Below are 21,211 nucleotides of genomic sequence, written 5' to 3'. Positions count from 1 at the left end.
ATGTTGTACAAGGTCTAAAGAGTGAGACAGGTCTTTAAGGCTCAGCGCATTTTAATATATTAAGTAATCGGGCATCTGTGTCCAAATAAACTGAGATTGCTGCGATTTCATAGAGCTAATACTTTGAACACTTAGTGGCTAAGTGAATTTCCAGTGGATGTATTTTGTGCTGTTTATGAGTTAAATAGAATACATATGATAATCAACTTTTCCATTTCTCAACCATTGGACTTTGAAGATCAAATGAGACACTGTGTGTGAAAGTGACTTAAAAACTCTAACAAATGTAACAAATGTAACAAATGTTAAGTTTTATTAGCCATTTGAAATAATGTAATGCCTTGAAAAAAGAACAAAATATTGAGCTAACCTCATGCGAATTTACAAGTCACTGCTAATAATAATAAAAATAATAATTCCCATGATTTCTCATGAGCTAATCAAAGATCTTTTTCCAATCCATCTTTCAGATTAAAATAATTTAGAAAATAAACCCTGCTTAACAAAATAGAAGATACCAGGGGAGTGGAATGCTTCTTGACCGGCATTCCTCTGTTGTTTTATTATTCAATTTGGTACTTTTTGAGAGTAGGTAACTAATACGGAGATTTTATCTTCTGCAAATACAGGTGACTTTGGAATATCCAGCCACTTAATGAGTGAGTAATTCCTCCAAAGTGGCTATCTCCCATGGAATGTTCCCCTTAACCCTATAACTGCAGTGGTCCTTAATACTCAAATAGACATAGGGAGGCTAAAATCCTAGTATTCTGGTTTTTATTGAAGTGCATTTTACCATAAAAATAGAATTTGGAATGGTGACTACATGTATTTAAATGCATATGTTTAATTAGCTTTCTGAGGTCAATATTGAAGAAATTATTATTTAAAATGGTTGCTTAATAAAAGTTGTTTTCTAATCTGAAAAATGACTCTCTACGAGTTAACGTGTGTGTGTTTCACTCCTTTATAAATTAAGAGCTATGTACTCAGTAAAATCTATAACAAAGAGTATTTCAGCATCATAATCTTAGTTATTCTTGGGTCAGACTGTACTTTCGGGGGCTGGGGTAAGGCATAAACAAAGCTTCACACTCACTGACATCTGTTTCCAACCAGACTGTCCTTCCTATCAAACTGATGACACCTTTTTTATTTAGTTAGTGTTTAGATCCTGCAGAGACTGCATGTCATAGTCAATGGTGACTATATTCCTCAAATACAAATTAACACCTGTTTTCCTCACTGAAATATGACCAGGCAATAAGTAGTAGTTACATTTATTCTTGCAACACCAATTTATAACAGTCTTTATTTATGCTTTTGTGCATTAAAAACAATACTAAAAATAGTGTAAAATCAATATTGTTTTAATAAACTAAAAGAAGAGCCCAGATGAAATACCTGATTTGATATTCTTTACATTAGATTACACTGGATATTTTTACAAAAGCAAGAAAGACCTATAACAAATTTTATTACTTTAACTAAAATGCAAGATAAGAGAATGAAGTCATGTTTATAGACTCCACAAATATTTTAAATGCTATTTTTAATTTTTTCTTGTCATTCCTCTAGCATTAATTAATAAACTTATCCCAGTGTTTAATTGTTGATTGCCAGTGTTTCTTTACCTATACCCTTGTATTGAAGTTAGTTATAACTTTTACCATGATACATAGGCAGAGAGAGAGAGAGAGAGAAATAGAATTTCTCCAAAACCTATAGCGAAATGATTGTTCTCTCATATCATCAGAATATAACTATCTCATTTCAGTTGAGAATGAAAAAAAATTGATGCTGCAAGTTGTAAAAGTAATGAAAATAGATACAATTGAGTTTCATTATGAAATATTGCCATTAAAAAATCAGAAATAAAAAAAATCAGAAATTCCACATGAGAATTTTTTTTTACTTTGGCTAAGATCTAGTAACCCCTCCACCTGAAACAATAAAAAATATATATTTAATATTTATGAAACAATGGTTCTCAAGACAGAGGATATCAGGCAATACAGGACAGTGATCCCTGAGCGATGACCAACAAATAAGTTAGCCCTACTATTGTCTCACCTTACTGTATTTAGTTTCCAGGAAGCAGCATAAAGAAGGAAACCAAAAAAAAAAAAAAAAGAGAGAGAGAGAGAGAGAGAAGGAAACTAAGGTAGAGCCTGGCATTCAGCATGAGCTGAGGAGTAAGAGCTGAAAGTCTCGGGCATCCAAGGGGGCCTTAAGTCACATAACAGAGACATGAGAAGGAAGAAGTACACAGAGAACTCCAGAGACATGTAGAAGGCCTCCCCAGCCTAAGTGTTCAGCAGAGGTCTGATCAGTGCTCGTGTGTAAGGAAATGGTCTGTGGCTCAGGAAAGAATCACCCAAAAAGTTTTGATGGATCAGTACCCAGCATTCACAGAGAGCTGGAAATAATGCCTGCTCCCACCAGCCAGACTGGAAAGCTGTATAATTCATTGGCATTGGATACAATACTCAGAAGAAGAGTCTTGACTCAGTAATAAAGGATAATCAGACTTCTACTACGTATGACTTTGGTCCTGCTTAACAGATCTTAGAAGCAAGACCAAAAATAATTAAAGTCTTTGCAAGTAACTTAACTAAAATAAGGTCTAGAAAAAGAAGAAGTATACTGAGGGAAATGCAAAAATACTTAGCACCCAACAAGATAAAAGTCACAATAATTGGCATCAAGTTAAAAGTTACCAGCCATGCCAAGAAGCAAGAAAATGTAACCCACAATCAGGAGAAAAATCAAACAATTTAAATAGCCTAGAATGGATACAGATGCTAGAATTAAATACAAGCACATTGAAAGAGTTATCCTTTCTATGGATTTGCACATGTTGAAAAAATTAAGTAGACACAAGATCCAAAAAAAGACCAAAATCAAAACTTTAGAGAATAAAACTGCTGTGACTGAGATGACAAATACAATGAGTAGAATTAATGGAAGATTAGACAATGCAGAAGGAAAAATTAATGTACGAGAAGACATAGCAACTATCTAAAATGCAACAGAGAGAAAAAGGAATCGAAAGAAAAGAACAAAGCAACAGTGAGCTGAGGGAACTACAACACCCTAATACGTGTGTGACTGGAGTCTATGAGGAGGGGAGATAGAAGAGGATTAGAGAAATTACTTAAAGAATAGGTGTATTTTCCAAATTTGAAGAAAACTGCAAGCTCACAGACCAAAGAACTCAACAGACCTCAAATAAAAGTTAAACATCAAGAAAATTACACCAAGGCATATCATGTTCAATTTCTCAAAATAAATCATAGAAAAATCTTAAAAGCACTTAGAGAAAAAGAAACATTATTTATAGAGGAAAAAACATAAAGATAACTGTACGTTTCTCACCAGAAACAAAATAAACAAGAAAACAACAGAACATGTTTAAGGCATGGAAAGTAAAACTTGTCAACCTGGATTTCTACATTGAGTGAAAATATTTTTCCAAATTAAAGAAGAACTAAAGGCATTTTCATACCTAAAAGAATGGGGAGTATTCATCACAAGCAGAGGAGCACAACAAGAAATATTAAAGGAAGAAGTCCCTTGCGGGGGAATAATAGATGAAAATCTTCATCTACATAAAGGAATGAAGAGTATATTAAATGAGCAAATATAAATAATTTTTCCTTTTTTTAAAAATGGATTTTATTTATTTATTCATGAGAGAGAGAGAGAGAGAGAGAAGCAGAGACACTGGCAGAAGGAGAAGCAGGCTCCATGCAGGGAGCCCGACGTGGGACTTGATCCCGTGTCTCCAGGATCACGCCCTGGGCCAAAGGCAGGTGCTTAACTGCTGAGCCACCCAGGGATTCCCCTAGAATTTTCCCTTTTTATTTAAACCATTTTAAAAGATAACTGACTGTGAAAAACAAAAATGCAATGTAGTAGAGTTTATAACATATGGAAGAGATGACAGCGATTGAACAGACTCTTGAGAGAGGACACGTGCAAGTATACTGCTGCACGGTTCTTATTCCAAACATGAAGCAGTAAGGTGCCACTTGAAGAAAAGTGATAAACTGATGATACGTACTATATGCCCTAAAGCAACTGCTAATATAGAGAAAGTCATAGCTATGAGCCTACAAAGGAGAAAAATGAAATTACAAAAACTTAAATAAGCTTAAATAAAGCAGAAAAAGAATAATGGGACAAACAGTAGATGGGACAGATGGAAAACAAACAGCAGGATGATGGATGTGAACAGAGCCATATCAATAACCACATTAAACACCTGCACCCCCATGTTTATAGCAGCAATGTCCATGATAGCCAAACCCTGGAAAGAGCCCACATGTCCATTGAGAGATGAATGGATAAAGATGTGGTGTATGTATGCAATGGAATACTACTCAGTCATAAAAAAAAGAAATCTTGCCATTTGCAATGATGTGGATGGAGGGTATTATGCTAAGTTAAATAAGTCAATCAGAGAAAGAAAATTATCATATGATTTCACTCAGATCTGGAATTTAAGAAACAAAACAATGGAGCATAGCAGAAGGGACGGAAAAAGAAAACAAGACAAAATCAGAGAAGGAGACAAACCAAAAGAGACACTTAACCATAGGAAACTATATATATAAATATAACATAAATATAAATATACATTTATTTTATTTTATTTTTTTAAGAGAGCCCAGCCGAACCAGGGATGTACTTGGTCTAGTAACCCAGATGCTAGGGGGAAATCTACAATGAATGTTCTATTCAAATTCCCTGCAGTCATTATGGAATGTGTCACAATTTAGAGAGTCCCGTGAGAGGCCAGCGGGCAGCAGAGAGCACCTATCATGTGGCAGATGCTTACATACGCATCATCAGAATCTTCGAAACAAGAGAGTTCTTGTTAACCTCAAGTTGCAGGTGAAGAAGGTGAAAGTCAAAGAGACAAAAATTCTTATCTAAAGTCAAAATGGGCTGAGGGTCACTGGAATGGAGGTGGGGAGGGGGTAACCAGTTGATGGACATTAAGGAGGGCATGTGATGTAATGAGCGCTGGGTGTTATACACAACTGATATATCACTGAACTCTACCTCTGAAACCAATCATACACTATATGTCAATTAATTGACTTTGAATAAAATACATTTAAAAAAACATACTCAGCAACTAAATCAAAATTTTAAAAAATAAGCACATTTAAGATAGTTGGTCTAAACACCTCAAGTAAACTTGCCAGCTGCTATGCCCAAGTTCTTTAATGGAGTATTCCATTTAATCCTCAGAGCAAACCTATGAAGAGATTGATGCTCTTATCCCATTTTACAGATGTTCAGTAAAATTATATAATCCTCCTTTCTGTTTTGTTAGAGGTAACCAGCAAACCAAGACCCTAAGTATCCGAATCACCCTCTCTCCTCCAAGAAATAACACTTCACAAATGTTAAAGACCATAATTCTCAGTTTCAATGATTCGGTCAGAATTTTTACCACATCCACAGAATTTTTACCATATCACACTGATAAATGCACACCCCATGGAAAACCAAAAATCTTACTGCTTTATTTACTTTCGAGAATTGTAAGATTATCAAATTTTAATTAATTTCCATATTTCTAATTCTGAATTTGTCATCTACATAGTCCATTATTTTCTAGAATCAAGCTTCCCACACTGAATGAACTTTCCAAATAATTGTGGTTTCACTGATCAGAATGATCACAGACAATAAATTCAGAACCATCTTCCACCTAACCTAGTAAGAATAATTAGTGCCTATATTATCCTCACCACATCCTGCTCATGCATAAATGCATTTATTTATCTTCTTTGACTTGACAATTGAAGATGAGCTGGCAAATGGAATTGAGTTAAAAATCATGTGGCTTGGGCATAGAATTGAGTTAAAAATCATGCGGCTTGGGCATGGAACATCTCCCTTAAGTGGAGATGGAAGGTATGAGGTCAAAGACATTAGGCAGGATGCAATCAAAAGTCTTGATACTAGAACAGACTCTGCAAAACATCATTTTGTAAAGTAGGAAATTGGCATTACGTTGGGACTTGCTATGTGGTAAGTAAGCACTGTGCCAAACATTTTACATCCACTGACTCTTTTAATCCTCACGAGGTAAGATGCTTTTGATATATGAGTTGATGAGATTTCTGTTCTCAGTAATTCTTTCTGCCTTCTGGCCACATTCTCATTGAGTCAGTCATTTGATGTTCCCTACTCATGGGAAGGATGATGTGTGAGATCACAGAAACAAATAACAAAGGATTACTCTTGTCTTTTGGATTTCAAACACCTAGGTCTCAAAGGAATGTGAGGAACTCATATGATATGAATAGATGAGGTACAACTTTCACATCGAGGTTCCTCCCTTCCATTGAGGATTGGTTTCTGGACTTTTAGAGGTTGGTGGAAAGCAAGGAAGGGGAAGATTCTTACTTTTGTACTTGGATTGACTTAATGAATCAGGTTCACATTTCTCCTGAGCCAATGTAGAGGTAAAACACCCCATGTGATTGTCAAAACAGTCCAGTGGCTAACTGTTATGATTCTTATAAGACAGAGAAGAAATCTAAGGCCCAGAAGTGTTAATGTGTTCAAGGTCATGCTGCAAATTAAATGGCTGATTAGAAATTCAAGTCCAGGTCTGTCTACATACCCTTTTTAAAACTATACCACTTAGCTTTGATCACAGCGACAGAAAACATCAAAATAACTGATCTTTTATGGGAAGAAATTTGTACTCTTGCCAGAGCTTAGATACTTCCAAAGTTTCAAATTCTAAGCTATTCATAGGTAAAAGAACATGCAAAAATATCATATGAAATACTTAAGATGATACAAGGGATTAGCAGGGAGACACTATCCATAATATATCATAAAAAGAATATGAACATTATGCTACTGAACTTGAAATTCCAATCAGCTGGACAATTGTACAGAATGAACTAATTTTGAAAATCATTCAAGAATTGATTAAGTCAAAGACTAGAAAAATTTTCCTATAAAGGCCTAAACAAATATTTTAGCCTTGCAGGCCATACGGTTTCTTTCCTAGTTACTCAGCTTCCACATTACAGTGTGCAAGCCACAATGGACAATATGTAAAATAAATAAAATCATAAATACATAAATAAATACTTGACTACATGAATATATATATATATATATATATATATATATATATACACACACACATACATAAGTATGACTTTGCCCAATAAACTTTACTTACAAAAATAAGCAGTGGCTAGATCTGGCTTCCAGGCCCCAGTTTGCTGATTTCTCAATTAAACAATAGCTGTTATAAATATAAACCAGTAGTCAAGATATACCAACAAAATAAATGCATTTCCATATCATTTTATAAGTGAGTTTACCAAACCCTGAAAGAGTAAATAACTTAGGAGCAGCTGAGATAAGATGCAAAACTTTTATGTCAGTATAACCTTTACACCAAAACTAGATGAATAATGTGAGACTGGATGATTTTAGGCCAATTTCACATAGAAATGAATGTCATAAATAATTGGTAGAGCACATCCAGCCATGTATTTCAAAAAGAACATAACACAGCCAAATCCAGTTTCATCCCAAGGCTGCCTAGATTAAAATAGGAAAATCATGTTAATACATTAAAAATGCAGAGAAAGAATCAGATAAAATGCAACATTTGCTCATGCTCTAAACTTTCAGCAAAGCAAGAATAGAAGGCAAATTCTTTAACCTGATAAAGAATATAAACCAAGACCCCATAAAATTCTTACAGTTACTGATCAGACTATATAAGCATCCCCCACGAAAGTAAGCGACCACAAAAAACATAATCAGTACCTTTCTACATTTCACTTGAAGGGTTAACTAACACAATGTGGCGAGAAGAGATAAGAGAGATAGAAATTGGAATGAAAGAAACCAAATTTCCATTATACTTCAAATATATGCCTGCATACAAGGAGAATCTAATAGAATTTAAAGATAAATATTGAAAATAATAAGGAATTCAGCAAAAGTTCCAATACAAAAGTGATTAACAGTCTGTCCTATGAGACAAACTAATTTCAAAATGAAATAATATTTTTTTAAAAAAAACATCCCATATACAATGATCATTAAAAATATGGGAATTTTTGGAATAACTAAACAGTTAGCAAAAGAAAAATTATAAAGAACATTGTAAATTTTTACTGAAGAATAAAAATGTCCGAAATAAGTGGGGAGAGTTTCCATGTTTATGGGTGGAATAATGCAATATTTTAAAATGTCTTCCCACACACATAGCAAACTAATCTGAATATACACTTTTGGTAGTATCTGGTATTCATATAACACATTCTTTAGTGAATTTTTCATTTTTTAAATTGTTTTATTAAAATCCTCCAAAAGCAGTTTCATTTATTTCAGTAAGGTCCTATAGCGGGTAGTTTGTAGGATAGCATGATCCTCCTAACATAAGTTAGACCTCTAATGTTTGATGCATTCATAAAACATATGGACACATATGCCAACCATACCAACATAAGCTTTCATCATCTTTTTCCAGTTATAAAGCAATAGCTTGTTATTGTAAAATACTTGCAATACTTGTTGTAAAATGCAGAAAGTAACAAAAGTACGGCATTTTGAAAATACAGAAAATTGCAAACAAGAAAGGGGAAAAAAATCACTCTTAATTTTAACAGCCCTATAAGTAGTATTGCCATTTGGTGTATATATTCCTACTTATTTTTCTAGATCGACTTTGAATAAAATATGTTTTGCTGACTTCCACACTTTTTAGATAAATATCTGCAGATGCTCTCCCACTGTAACTTAGGTACATTAGACGTGTTAAAACATGGATCTGTAGATTTCTGCCACTGAGCAAAAGTCCATTGAAGTAACTCGGCCTTCTGTTTGTAAAGTCTGAATTGATGAATCTGTGGGGCAAATGTCAGTAGTTAGACTCACTCTGGGGATAACTGTACAGCAAACTCAGAAAAAGATAAGCATCTTTCTGTATTTTGTTTTAATTTGGTCCTTATTAGCAGCTCTCTGCTGGCAAATGGCTTTATTAGAAAGATTTGAAATGTGCATCACATGAAAACACTGCTGATTTAAAATTCATTCTTTTTAAATTTTTGCAAGTTACACAAATCATTTCCTGCTGTCATCTTATTTAAGCAGAAAAGGCCTAATCCCATTCCTTTTATCTTGGAGACAAGCGACTAAGTCTCCATGTAATGACACACCCCTGGGAAATGGTTTGCAATAAATAACAGCTCAGGGGAACCCAAAACCTCCAAGTAGAATTAAAAAAACAACACTGTTGTCTTGTGTTAAACGATAAAGTTTGCAATGTTGGGAAAACACCAGAACTATACATACCCTTATGCTGATGGACTTAGGGCTTTCAATCCTTATTTCACTGGATCAATTTCTTGTGCGTTTATGAAGCATCAGAAATGACTTATGTTTATGTATTTGAGAAATGGTGATAGAGACCATTGGCAGTTCACCAATATCTACATGTTCCTTACATTTTCCCTGCCTCGAAGCTTCTTGGTGTGCTCACGTGGTTAAGTTCTTGAGATGGAACATCACAAGAAGGGACGTGGCGAGGTGTTATTTCCAGCGAAGAGGCTAAGAATGACTGTTTCTCCTCCCCCCACTTCTTCCTTTAGGTCTCCACAATTAGAAATAAACACCACGCAGGTCCTGGAGTTCCAGGAGAAAGCAGCCTGAGCCGCCGATGCACATCTTGAAGGAGAGGAGAGCTGTGCTGCAGAGCCTCCTTTCTCTGCACGAAGACATAAAGCTAATTTTTGACAAACCACTGAAATAGGTGGGATTTATTTCTCATTGCAGCTGGCTCTGGTTGCATCATTTCGCCTTGTCTCACTGCTTTGCAGGAGTACAAGTGTGCATGGGGGTGGGGGGGGGCACAGGGTAGGGTAGCTGGGTAGCTGCAGGGGTAGGGCCAGGCCAGTCCTCAGTTCACCTCCTCTCTGCTCCAGAGACACTCCCTAGCACCTGCCCACTGAGCATTTCTCCTTTACGGGGAGCATGCTCAGCTTTGTCAACAGTCACAGGACAAAGGGGCCTCCTTCGGGTTCTGGAAGCTGCTTTTCTGCTTCCGCTTGCTCCTGCAGCACAATGGTGTGTGTGCGTATGTGTACACATCTAGTGTCACTCTGCCCCAACTGTGCAGTGGGTATAGTCAGTCCCTCAGCAACTGTGCAGCCCAGGCTGGGGCCCAGTGACCACTGCCAGGGACAGTCTCGTTGCTGGCAGCCACAACCCCCCTCTCCCTCTGAGCCCCTGCCCATCAGCCTCAGCTCACCTGTGCTGGAAGAACTATTTTCCACAGCCCTCCCACACTGCCACTTTGCACGCCAGACACGTGCCATTGCCAGCCATTGGGGTCCTAACAGCTGACTCCTTCCCCACCCCTGCCTACCAGCATCTGCCCACCTGCACCCAGAGAGCAGTTGCCTACTTTCCTGGCCACTTTACACCACCTCTGGTCTGGGCAAGCCAGCAACCTTGCCTGCCATCCGGTAAATTATAACCACAGCTTTTCCTATGAGGTCTGAACTCCAGCCATTGGGAGGAGACCTTTCTAAATTGTCCTTCCTTCTGTAATCTCATCCAGCTCCACAGCAGGCTCTAGAGTTCTCTTTACCTCTTTAACATCATTCCCCTACTATAGTTAAATAATTGTTATATTAAACTTGACCTTGTCAAATTATAATGTGGCTTCTGTATATCTCCTAATGGGCCCTAGACTAATATGTGAGGCTAGCTTAACTAATGAACAAATAACGGTAGGGGGGTTTCAAATCAGAGGTCTAAACTCTAGATTCAGCATAGGAACAATTTGGGTAACATGCCATGGGATACTTGACGCTGATATAAGTTATTACACTTAAGCTCAAATGCTTCTCATAAATTTCAAACAGAAAAGAATTGTGTATTGTACAAAAACACATCTGGAAGTCAAAATGAGCCACAACTGAATTTGTGGCAAGGCAAAAGGATGACCGTGAAACTGAGCTATTTAGAGAAGGTCTCAACATGTGGAACTCCTGTAACAAATGATAAAATATAAAATTCTCTTCATTTTGATTGTTAAATTAACATGTTATTTTTTTAAATGTTTGCTCCCTAAAGGTATAGTTTTCTCATGGTCTCCTAGAGTATTACTTCAAAAACATTTATTCTCCTCACAATTACGGCTTCTCTTCCCATACTTTTAATGATGTGTTTTGAGGAAATATATATTTCATTCATGAAGTATGTATACTTCAAGTATCTTTTACATTCCAGGAGCTCAATATTAGCAATGGTGCAGTTAACATCACAGTCAGCGTTTCTATCTTCATGAGCTTATGCTCTAGAGGGGAAGACAGAAAAAGAAAACAGTAATTACAATGCAGTGTGTAACTGCTATTAAAGGGAAGTGCAAGGTTCTCTGGGAGTTTAAGGACTGAACCCTTGCACCAAAGAGTTAAGAGAAGCATTAGGGAAGGTATCAGAGAGGTAGCAGCAAGTTGAGATCTGGGGACCAAGTAGGAGTCAGGTGAAAACCAGGCAGTGACAGGGGCAGGCGAGAGGACGAGGAACATTCCAGGCAAACTGCCTAGCATGGGCCAAGTGCAATAGAGTATTGCTCAGAGGGCAATAGGTTGTACAAGAAATCTGAAGACTTAAACTTTCTGTGACCTACCACATTTAAAAAATATAATTTGTTAGATTTATGAGATCTCATTTTGTAGCCCAATATTAATGAAAGCTGTGACATACTCCCACCCAACACGGTGACTTATTGTAGCGATGAGATGTTAGAGCATTAGAAGCGTGAATTATAAAGGACATGTCACAGTTTGAAAGGACCCTTGAGTGGTTCTAAGAAGACCTTTAAATAGGTAGCCATGTGACAGTATTATTGGAAGTCACTGGTCTTAATCATAATTATAATCAGAATCAGTAACAATTCATGGTCGTAATGGTCTATAATGCACTATTCTAGGACTCTCTCTATACATACACATAAGATTCTATTTAATCTTCAGAACTAAGTTAGGTGGTATTTTTATTATCATCATTATTTATTTTCTTGGGGCAACTGAAACTCAGAGTTTCATGGGAAGCCTGAAGTCACTCAGCTTGACTCTCTTCACAGTCAAGGAAACCGAGGCACAGACGTGCTGCACCTTTCCTAGATTCACACTACTAGTGAGGGCAGAGCCAGAGATTCTAATTCCAGCGCATCAACCCCTCATCTTTGAGTTATACTGCCTCCTGCAGGGGTGCCAAGAGAACTGTTGAGAGTTTTATCATGTACACTATACAGAAAAAAACAGTTAATGGAAACATTTGGTGTCTTAAAGCACAGAGTATAAACTACTCTGCTGAGGTTTTGTTTTACATGAAACCATCACAGAAGACTTGACAAAGAAGAAGCGAGGTGCACAGCCAAACCCGGCTTTCTCTCTACAGCTTGAACATTGAGGGTAACCACCGTGCGGCCTGCCTGATTGTTGATGTTGAGGCTCTCTCCCCCGTCTTGTCTACAATTTAATTACTCCCATGGGATAGGTAAGGAATATAAGGTTTCTGATTTCAGAAGACATCTGCTAAAATGCACATCACTGTGATGGAAAGAGTTCCAGCAAACACAGTGGTCTTGTCTGTTTGATTTCACCAGCCACGTGAGCTGTTTGAAATATCAGAAAACAGAAAGAAAGTCCCTAAATGAAAGGTCTCTGTGCTGGTTGGTTTTATGTGTCAACCTGACTGGGCCATAGGTTGCCCAGATATTTGGTCAAACATGATTCTTGGTGTTCCTGCGAGGGTGATTTTGGATGAGACGTACATTTAAATTGATAGACTGAGTAAAGCAGTTTGCCTTCCCTGATGTGTGTGGGCCCCCTCCAGTGAGCTGAAAACCCGAATAAAACAAAATACTGGCTGTCCCCCTAGACAGAATTCTCTGCCTGAAAGCCTGCTAACTGGTACATCGGCTCTCCCGGGATTTGGAACAGCTTCTAGCTTTCAGATCAAACCTGGACGTTGGTTCTGCAGATTTTGGACTTGCCAGTCACCTTAATTGCATGAGCCACTCTTTCTCTCTTCTCTCTCTTTCTTTCTTTTTTTCTTTCTTTCTCTTTCTTTCCCCCTCCCTCCCTTCCTTTCTGAAAAAACTAATCTGGATGTAGTTGAGAAGAGTTCACCTAAAGGGTCACCAGGAAGGACTAGAAGCAGCAAGTGCCTAGCAAGAGGAGATGTTAATCTAACACTAGCTTTATGCATTCTTTCTGGAGTTTGTTCATGAAAGGTTAAAACAGCAAACCCTCTTTCTTACTAAAAAGTAGGACAAAAACTGTTAGAATAGGAAATGCAACCAGTGTATAAGGATTTTCTGGACCTTGGCACTGTCTTAAATATACATATCAAGTCTAGAGTTGTGAGCATTATTCAATTTTCAGCATTAGATTGGATTTCTCTACACCAGAAAATATACCAGGAATATATTCAATAGCTTTGCAAACCCTCTTCTCCAATGAATCCACCCCTATGAATCTCTGAGAAACATTAATCTCCTATTGGAGACAGACTTTCTTGTTCATTTAGGAAATGCCAACGTGTCTGGTATCAAAAATAAGCTATTTACAGGGAAACTAGGTTCAGAGATACAGCTAAATCAACAATAAAGAAGGATACTTTCTTTTGCTAAATTTTAATTTCACTCTCAGGCAATCACTAGGTTGGCTGTGCTCTCATTCAGAAATTTTCCAATTCCAAATAAGAGATTAAAATGTTTTAATTTAACGTTTATCAAAATGTAAAATAAATATTAGTTAACCTCTTATGTCTTCTCTATGATGCATTTGTCTAATTAGGAAAACTGTAAGCTTTACAGGAATTGTGTTTGTAAAAATATTTGGGTTTTCTATATTCTACTAAATTGAAAAGAGATTTTCTTTGTTTGGAAATTTTACCCATATGCATGCAGAGGACTGCATTTCTGCTGAGTCAGATTAGATCAATTTTGACTTTGCTCAATCTTCCTTCTTAATAATACATAAGGGAAGTATAGATTAGATGCAGTCATTTTTAATTTCTAATTTTTCTTTTATTCTAGATTTTTAGTCTCATATCTTCAAAATGCTGAGTCATTATTCTTCCTACCATTGAGGCCAGTGAGTTTTCTTATTGTTCCACATGAATAGTTTTTATTTTCCTGATGTTAATATTCAAGGTTCACTGATTTTAGCAAAAAAATATATTTAATCACTCTGATATATTGATCACAAAAATGATCTCAAAGCTTCCCTGTCCCTCTATCTGTATCCTTTGCAGTGCAACTTTACAGTACATCCCGTTAATAGGTATAGTTTTTTTTGTTTGTTTGTTTGTTTTTCCTACTCTTGAGTCTGGATTGGAGCTTTGATTTGCTTTTGATTTGCATGTCATGACGCCAGTTCTGAGCCAAAGCCTCATGATACATTTTTTTTTTATTTATTTACGATAGTCACAGAGAGAGAGAGAGAGAGAGAGGCAGAGACATAGGCAGAGGGAGAAGCAGGCTCCATGCACCAGGAGCCCGATGTGGGATTTGATCCCGGGTCTCCAGGATCGCACCCTGGGCCAAAGGCAGGCGCTAAACCGCTGCGCCACCCAGGGATCCCCCTCATGATACATTTTTATTCATTTTCAACAAACCCAGGCCTGCCTGGGTAGTAGAGAGACAAAGTAGACTAAAGATGAGCTGTCCCACCTGAAGCCATTATAGACCAGCCAGTATGTGGTCAACTGCAGTGACAGGCGGGAGCCCAGCCAAGACCAGAAGAACCATGAGGCTGAGCAGAGCTCAAACTACTGGTGCAGAGAATATGAGCTAAGTGATCTTTTCTCTTAAGCCACTAAATTTGTGGTTGGTTTGTTACGCAGCAAAAGCTAGCTGATATATGTATCCTATACTTACATCATTTATCTGTTAGAGTTCAGATGCTTCCTCACAATTATATTTATTCTCACTAGAACCCAAATTCTGATTTGATCGGCTAAGAGATATTAGGAAACCAAAATACCTTAATATTTTGGATCGAATGTAGGCAAGTCTATACATAAATATATTTATGATGGTATCATAAATATCTATGCTGTTGGCTTGCTTTTACATGGAAACACATAGATCAAATAGCCTAAGAGGATGGTCTTAACAGTGATAATAAAATGTAGCTCCTTTTAGAGACCATGCTAAATACTTTTTAAACCTTGTCTCAATTTTATCTTCTAGGAACCCATAAGGTAAAGTTAATATCATCACTGTTTTTGTAGATAAGAGAATTGAGTCTTAAGAATTTGAGTAATTTTTCCCAAAGTCTACCCAAGAAGTGGAAATGAAATTAAATAAGTAATCTCTGACTCTAGAGCCTGAGTGCTTAGCCATAATATATGCTGCTTACATTGTTACAGAAATGTAAAAAAGGAGTGGCCTAATATTCCAAAATGTTTCCCATCTGTCCAAATTCAACTGGAAACATTGAATGTGAAAATGCAGGTAAAGGTAATGTCTCTATATTTCAACCTAAAGAAATTTGCTGAGATTTCAATCAACTCACCAGGCTAACAACCCACCAGTTTAACCTATTGTAGTTCTATTATTGTAATATAAATACATTCAAGCAATGTTGGTGGACGTAACAATATTACTCTTCATATGAATGACTTGATCCTACCAAACTAACTGGCTTGCAATGGTTTTGTGTGAAAGTGCAAGGTGCAAAACTAAGAGCAAAGACAAGTAGAAGCCAAACTGAATGCAGGTTTCACAGAGTGATACACCATCATTTCTATTCTGCAGTCCTGGATCTACATTTTCAACATCTGAAATATTCTGAAAACAGAAAAAAAAAATGGTAGGAAAATCTAGACAGAACTGATGTGAAACTATTGACAGTCTTTGTTTATACCACTTAGTATGATTATTCATACATTTTATTGAAGAAATATTTTTGATTATATGGTTCTGCCTCAAGCCCTGCTGGAAGTAGTAGATAATACAAAATGTATGCACTATACAAACTTTCAGGTTAAAAAAAAAAGTCTTAACTTGAGAACAGTCTGGTTACAGGAACTTTAGATACGTGATTGAAAACCTAAAGTATGATTTGAGCCTGAAATTCAGCCAATATATCCTTGTTCCTCGTGCTTATAATAGATTTAATCAGTCACTGTCATTTTAGTCTCAATGAGTAATCAAATACTTTTTTGAAAGCATATTTTGATAAGAAAAGAGGAAAGAAAAATCTCAAGCTTTTTTCTTCCACCATACCTGTTTTTTTTTTTTTTAAACACAAATACGTCAACAAGAAAAAATGAAATATGGCTTCAGAATAGAATACTAATGTTTTGAATCCTGGTAACCTGAAAGCGTTCAGGTAGCAGAACTTGGGAGGTGGTTCGTAGATGTGGAGAGAAGGGCAGGGATAGAAATATCCTCCTTTCTCATGGGGGGACCTCATGAGACGTTGTCAGTGGGAGAGAGGATTGAAAATTTTGTATATTATTCAAAGTTCAAATGCGAACAGTGGAAGAAGTAAATGATAATACCATGATCAACTGGGTGAGTTAGGTGATAAGGGGAAATGAAGAGTGGTACAAGTAAACTAAAGCCCTATCTTTCAAAGTGGAAAATGAACAGGTATGACTAAAGATGTTAAATGAATGTTAAATATCATTCAGAGTTAAAAAGCTAACTGTGAAAAGAAAGAAAAGCAGAAACAATTCCTGCTGTTTGCTTCTGGGGAATAGGACAAGGACAGAAGGGGGAGATCAGAGACTGATTTTAATGACTTTGGTAACCATTTTAAAAATAAGAAATCAATAAAGCAAAAACGTGATAGTGTTAGTTGATTAAAACAGTCACTGGCTAGAAAGTGAGTGGGTGGTGGTCACCTGAAATAGGGTGGTTTGACTGTGATCTAACTTCTGAGAGGGGGCAACCAAGAGGAAATCTGGAGTAATGTGCTCCAGACAGTGAGCTTCCCCCCCAGCAGAGCTGCTCAGTGATGTCAGCTTGGCATGTTGGAGGGAGAGACAGGAGGTCTCAGCGAGCCAAGAGAAGCACTGCACTTGAGAACAGGCTCCAGATGGTACAGACTCTTCTAGGTCATGGCATGAAGTTTGAATCATATTTCAGTTAACATGGAAAGACATCGAAGGGTTTTAAGAAGCAGAGAGATCCACTCTGCTTTTAATTTAAAGAGATAGCACTGGCTGCTCTCAGAGGGTTGGCTGCAGGGTAAGAACAGAGGCAGAGGGACTGCGAGGGTGTTCCTGCCACCCGTCAGAAAGAGAAAGCCGAGATTTGATAAACAGTGTTTAAAGCCCAAGGTATGTATTGTTGGAAGGAAATATAATCAAGTCTTAATCACGGATTAGGTGTGGAGGCTGAGCGAGGGAAAGGGGGAAAACACTGGAGATTCCAAGAAATGGGGTGAATGGTGGTGATTTTTAACTGTCTTGGGAAAGACTGGGGAACAGAAACCCAGAGTCTCTTTTGCCCATGTTCAATCTGAAGTGTACGTCAGAAACTCAAATGGAGACACTACACAGGAAATTTTTGATCCAGGAATCCTGAGCTAGGGAAAGGGTTAATCCACTGATAGATACTTGGTAATCATCAGCACAAAGGTGCTACATAGAGCGAGGTGGGGCTCACCTTGGGAAAGAGAGTATATATAAAAATCGCTAGTGTTTATTAAATGTTTACTGTTTGCCTAACACTCCCCTAAACACATTTCACATGCTCTGTTGGGAAGTCCCCCAAGGCCACCCTGGGTTCAATGATACGCTGCAAGGACTCAGCAGGGTCATAATCACAGCTATGATTTATTATATCCAGAGGATAGAAAGCAAAATCAGCAAAGGGAAAAAGCACATGGGGTGAAGTCCGAGGGAAACCAGGCACAGAGTCCTCATCCACTGGAGTCACACAGAACGTGCTTCATTCCCCAGCCGTGAGCTGTGGTTACACATGCGAAATATTGCCAACCAGGGAAGGTCAGCAGAGACTCCGTGCTCAGGGTTTTTACTGAGGGCTAATCACATAGGCAGCCACTGCCTGGCATGTGCCAAAGTTCCAGACTCCCAGAAGGAAGGCAGGTATTCAGCATAAACCATATGCTTCATAAACAGCTTAGGTACAGTGAGCCACTATTACCTTAGGTGGGTGGGAGCCCTCCCCAAATCCAAGTCCTTAGAGATGCCAGCTCAGGCCCAGCCTTGTCAGCAGGCCTTCCTAAAGATTAGCAGCAGTCAGACCTGCTCTGTTGCATCTTTTCTGCACACATATCCTAAACTATTTAAGACTCCAACAACCCTCTGAGATAGGTCCTATTCCTCTCTGTATTTTACAGATGACGGAACAGGAGAAAGCTCACCCAGCTTTTAAGAAGTTGGGAATTGAAACTCAGAAGTTTGACTGGTGTGGGAGCTCTTGCAAACTTCACTAAGGAACCTCTCGTCGCAGGGCACAGAAAGTGGCAGGGGACCAGGGTCAAAGGTTTGAGCCTTGGCCACTCTATTATTTAGAAGTCCAACAGAGGACCAGGGAAGACCCACCAGTGACATGGGCAGAAAACCAGGAGACCAGTCCACCCGTCCCAGGAGAGAAAGAAAGGCTGAGAAAATGGGTTATTTCCAATTGTCACACTGGAGGGGGAGGGTTATTGCTGACAAGGTTAAGTACATGATCTAACTTTAATTTTCCAACGAGGCTCCTACCCACATACCAAATTTAGGTTACATGCTTTCCCCCCACATTACCTTTGTTACTGAAGCTGATATTCCTCTGTGCCCGCTTCGCCTCTTATGTGAAATGCTATTCCCCTGCTTTCTCAATAGCAAATTCTAGTCATCCTTCAAGAGCTTCACCTAATAGTACCTTCTTTATAGACTCTTGCTACATCTCCCAAGCACAACTATCTACCTTCTCCTTGGAGCTTTTCTCTTCATATTTCTATTGCAACCCTCTTCTTATTAGTTTCCTTTTATTTGCTTACTTTTCGGCACCCTCCTGAAGGCTGTCAGCTGCTGAAGAGCAGGACCCACACTGTATTTGTCCCTACACTCTCAGCATCAGTGCGGTGGTTAGAACATTGCAGATGCTCAACAGATGCTAGAGGAATGGAGGAAGGAAGAAAGGAAGGGAAGAAAGAAGGATGGGCAAAGCAGAAAAGTGTTTGGGGGCAAACAGATAAACATGTCCTGTAACCCAAGGCGCCCAAAGCTTTCTCAGATTGGAAATATTTATATTCTAGTGACGTGTAGATTGAATTTGCATTGGTTGACTGGTGTTGCACAAACCAATTGACCAATTATACTTTCCATGTATACACGGCTACCTAAAAGCTATAGATGGAAATCTCCTGCTTTGGTTTTGTTTTCTTGGACTAGCTAAGATGCAAAATCTCATGAGAAGAGAGCCAGAGGGACACTTCAAGAGAATAGTACTTTATTCCCAAGTGTGCATGAGTTTGTCAGGTCTTTCACCAAGGATACTTTTCTGATGGGGGAGGAGGAAGGGGAAAACTTATGGGAATACTGGGACTCTAAGAGTAGGTAGCCAAAAAAGGAGGAAAAAATTATCCAAAACTAAGAGGCTAAGAGATCAGGGAAATCTAGTTGTTCACTTCATACAAAATCCCATCTTCTGAAATACAACCAGAAAAATCTCCATGTGGAGAATACCAAGGAGACAGGGATCCTATTTCCAAAGGGATTTAGAGACTGGTAGCAAAATGCCTATGACATCTAATAGCTAATCACACTGGACAGGGAATATCCGGTGGAGGCTGACTGTAAACATGGCAGAGCTGTTGGGGCTGGCGACAGGCCAGGGAGGGGAGGCACCCTTCTATTCCACCCCTTTGCTGTGGTTGGTGTTGAAGAATCTCCCTCAGACTGGGATAAGTGAGACGACAGGGAAAGTTGGCAGGGCCACCTGACCACAGCTGCACAGTTCTCCTGTCTCACAGATGTTTCCTGCCTTCCCCACCAAGCACAGCCTCCTCTGACGCCTCTGGGATTTCTAGTAAACGTATCTGCGGTAGCCAGATCCTGTTTCAGGGTCGGTTTCGGGCTAACCATCATTAAAAGGAGAGTCATGAAGAATTTATTAGAGGAAACACTGAACACAGTGAACTGATTCTGTCTTTATTTCTGTTTTTTCAAACCACTCCATTTTTATTATGGATGCATTGATTCTCACATAACTAACTTTTTATCAAAGAGAAAAATGAAAAAGAACAAAGTTTGTGTCCTCTACAATTTTCTCTTAAACGAGCAGAGATTTCATAGATGTCAAAAACCAAATGCATTCACAGAAATTAATAGCATCTGAAGTGCAAGTACTGGGGGGCTTAGTGTGTGTGTGTGTGTGTGTGTGTGTGTGTGTGTGTGTGTATTTGATGTGAAAGTCGGAGTGAAGTCTAAAGCACCTACAGTGTGCGCTCTGATCCCATGCCCTCTAACCCCTCAATAAGAAATTGTTGGTGAGCCTTTGCCAATTTGCTAAGGAAGCAGGCCGTCTTTGTCACATGGGAGTCCTCTTCTGTGAGCAGCACTTCCTACTGGCCTACATATTCTAGTGGGCTCTCAATGCTTTTCTCCTGCCGCAGGGCCCTAATAATTCTAAAGTGATATTTTTACCATGATTATTAAATCCTTTTTAAGTCTGAGAATGGTGGAAAAGAGTCTTTCCTTGTTTTCAGTCAAACTGAAACTTAACACTTGCACAGCCGTTCCTTTCCTTTGAAGGAACAGTTTAGAACACTTCTGGTTAAACATTTTGTGTCCAACATCACATTGGCTACACATGCATGTGGCAAAACCCTGAATCAGACACTACAAGCTACTAGCTGATGGATCGAGTCTCCCCTAAGACTTGTGTTTGTTCTATCCAGTGTTGACCTGTCAGGTATTTTAAATTTCAGGGGAGCTTGGGTGGCTCAGTAGGTTAAGCATCCGAGCCTTGATTTTGACTCAGGTTGTGATCTCAGGGTCATGAGATCGAGCCCTTCATGAGGGCTCCGAGCTCAGCATAGAGCCTGCATGAAATTGTCCCTCTCCTTCTCTCTCTGCCTCTCTCTCAAAACAAAAACAAATCACCAAATATTAAATTTCCCCTATTAGCTGGCCTTTTAAAATAGGGATCTTATAGATGAAATTT

At 38.4% G+C, this 21,211-nt stretch overlaps 1 long non-coding RNA gene across 4 annotated transcripts in view; it reads right to left on the bottom strand.

The window, feature by feature from the left end:
• The window catches only part of LOC140624701 (uncharacterized), a 360,972-nt gene that overhangs the window by 92,472 nt on the left and 247,289 nt on the right, over positions 1–21,211 (bottom strand). The gene's annotated exons all lie outside the window — the stretch shown is intronic.

Source organism: Canis lupus, chromosome 35 (assembly GCF_048164855.1).
Source record: "Canis lupus baileyi chromosome 35, mCanLup2.hap1, whole genome shotgun sequence".
In the NCBI taxonomy this organism is placed as follows: domain Eukaryota; kingdom Metazoa; phylum Chordata; class Mammalia; order Carnivora; family Canidae; genus Canis; species Canis lupus.
This window is presented reverse-complemented; position numbering and strand designations above follow the sequence as displayed.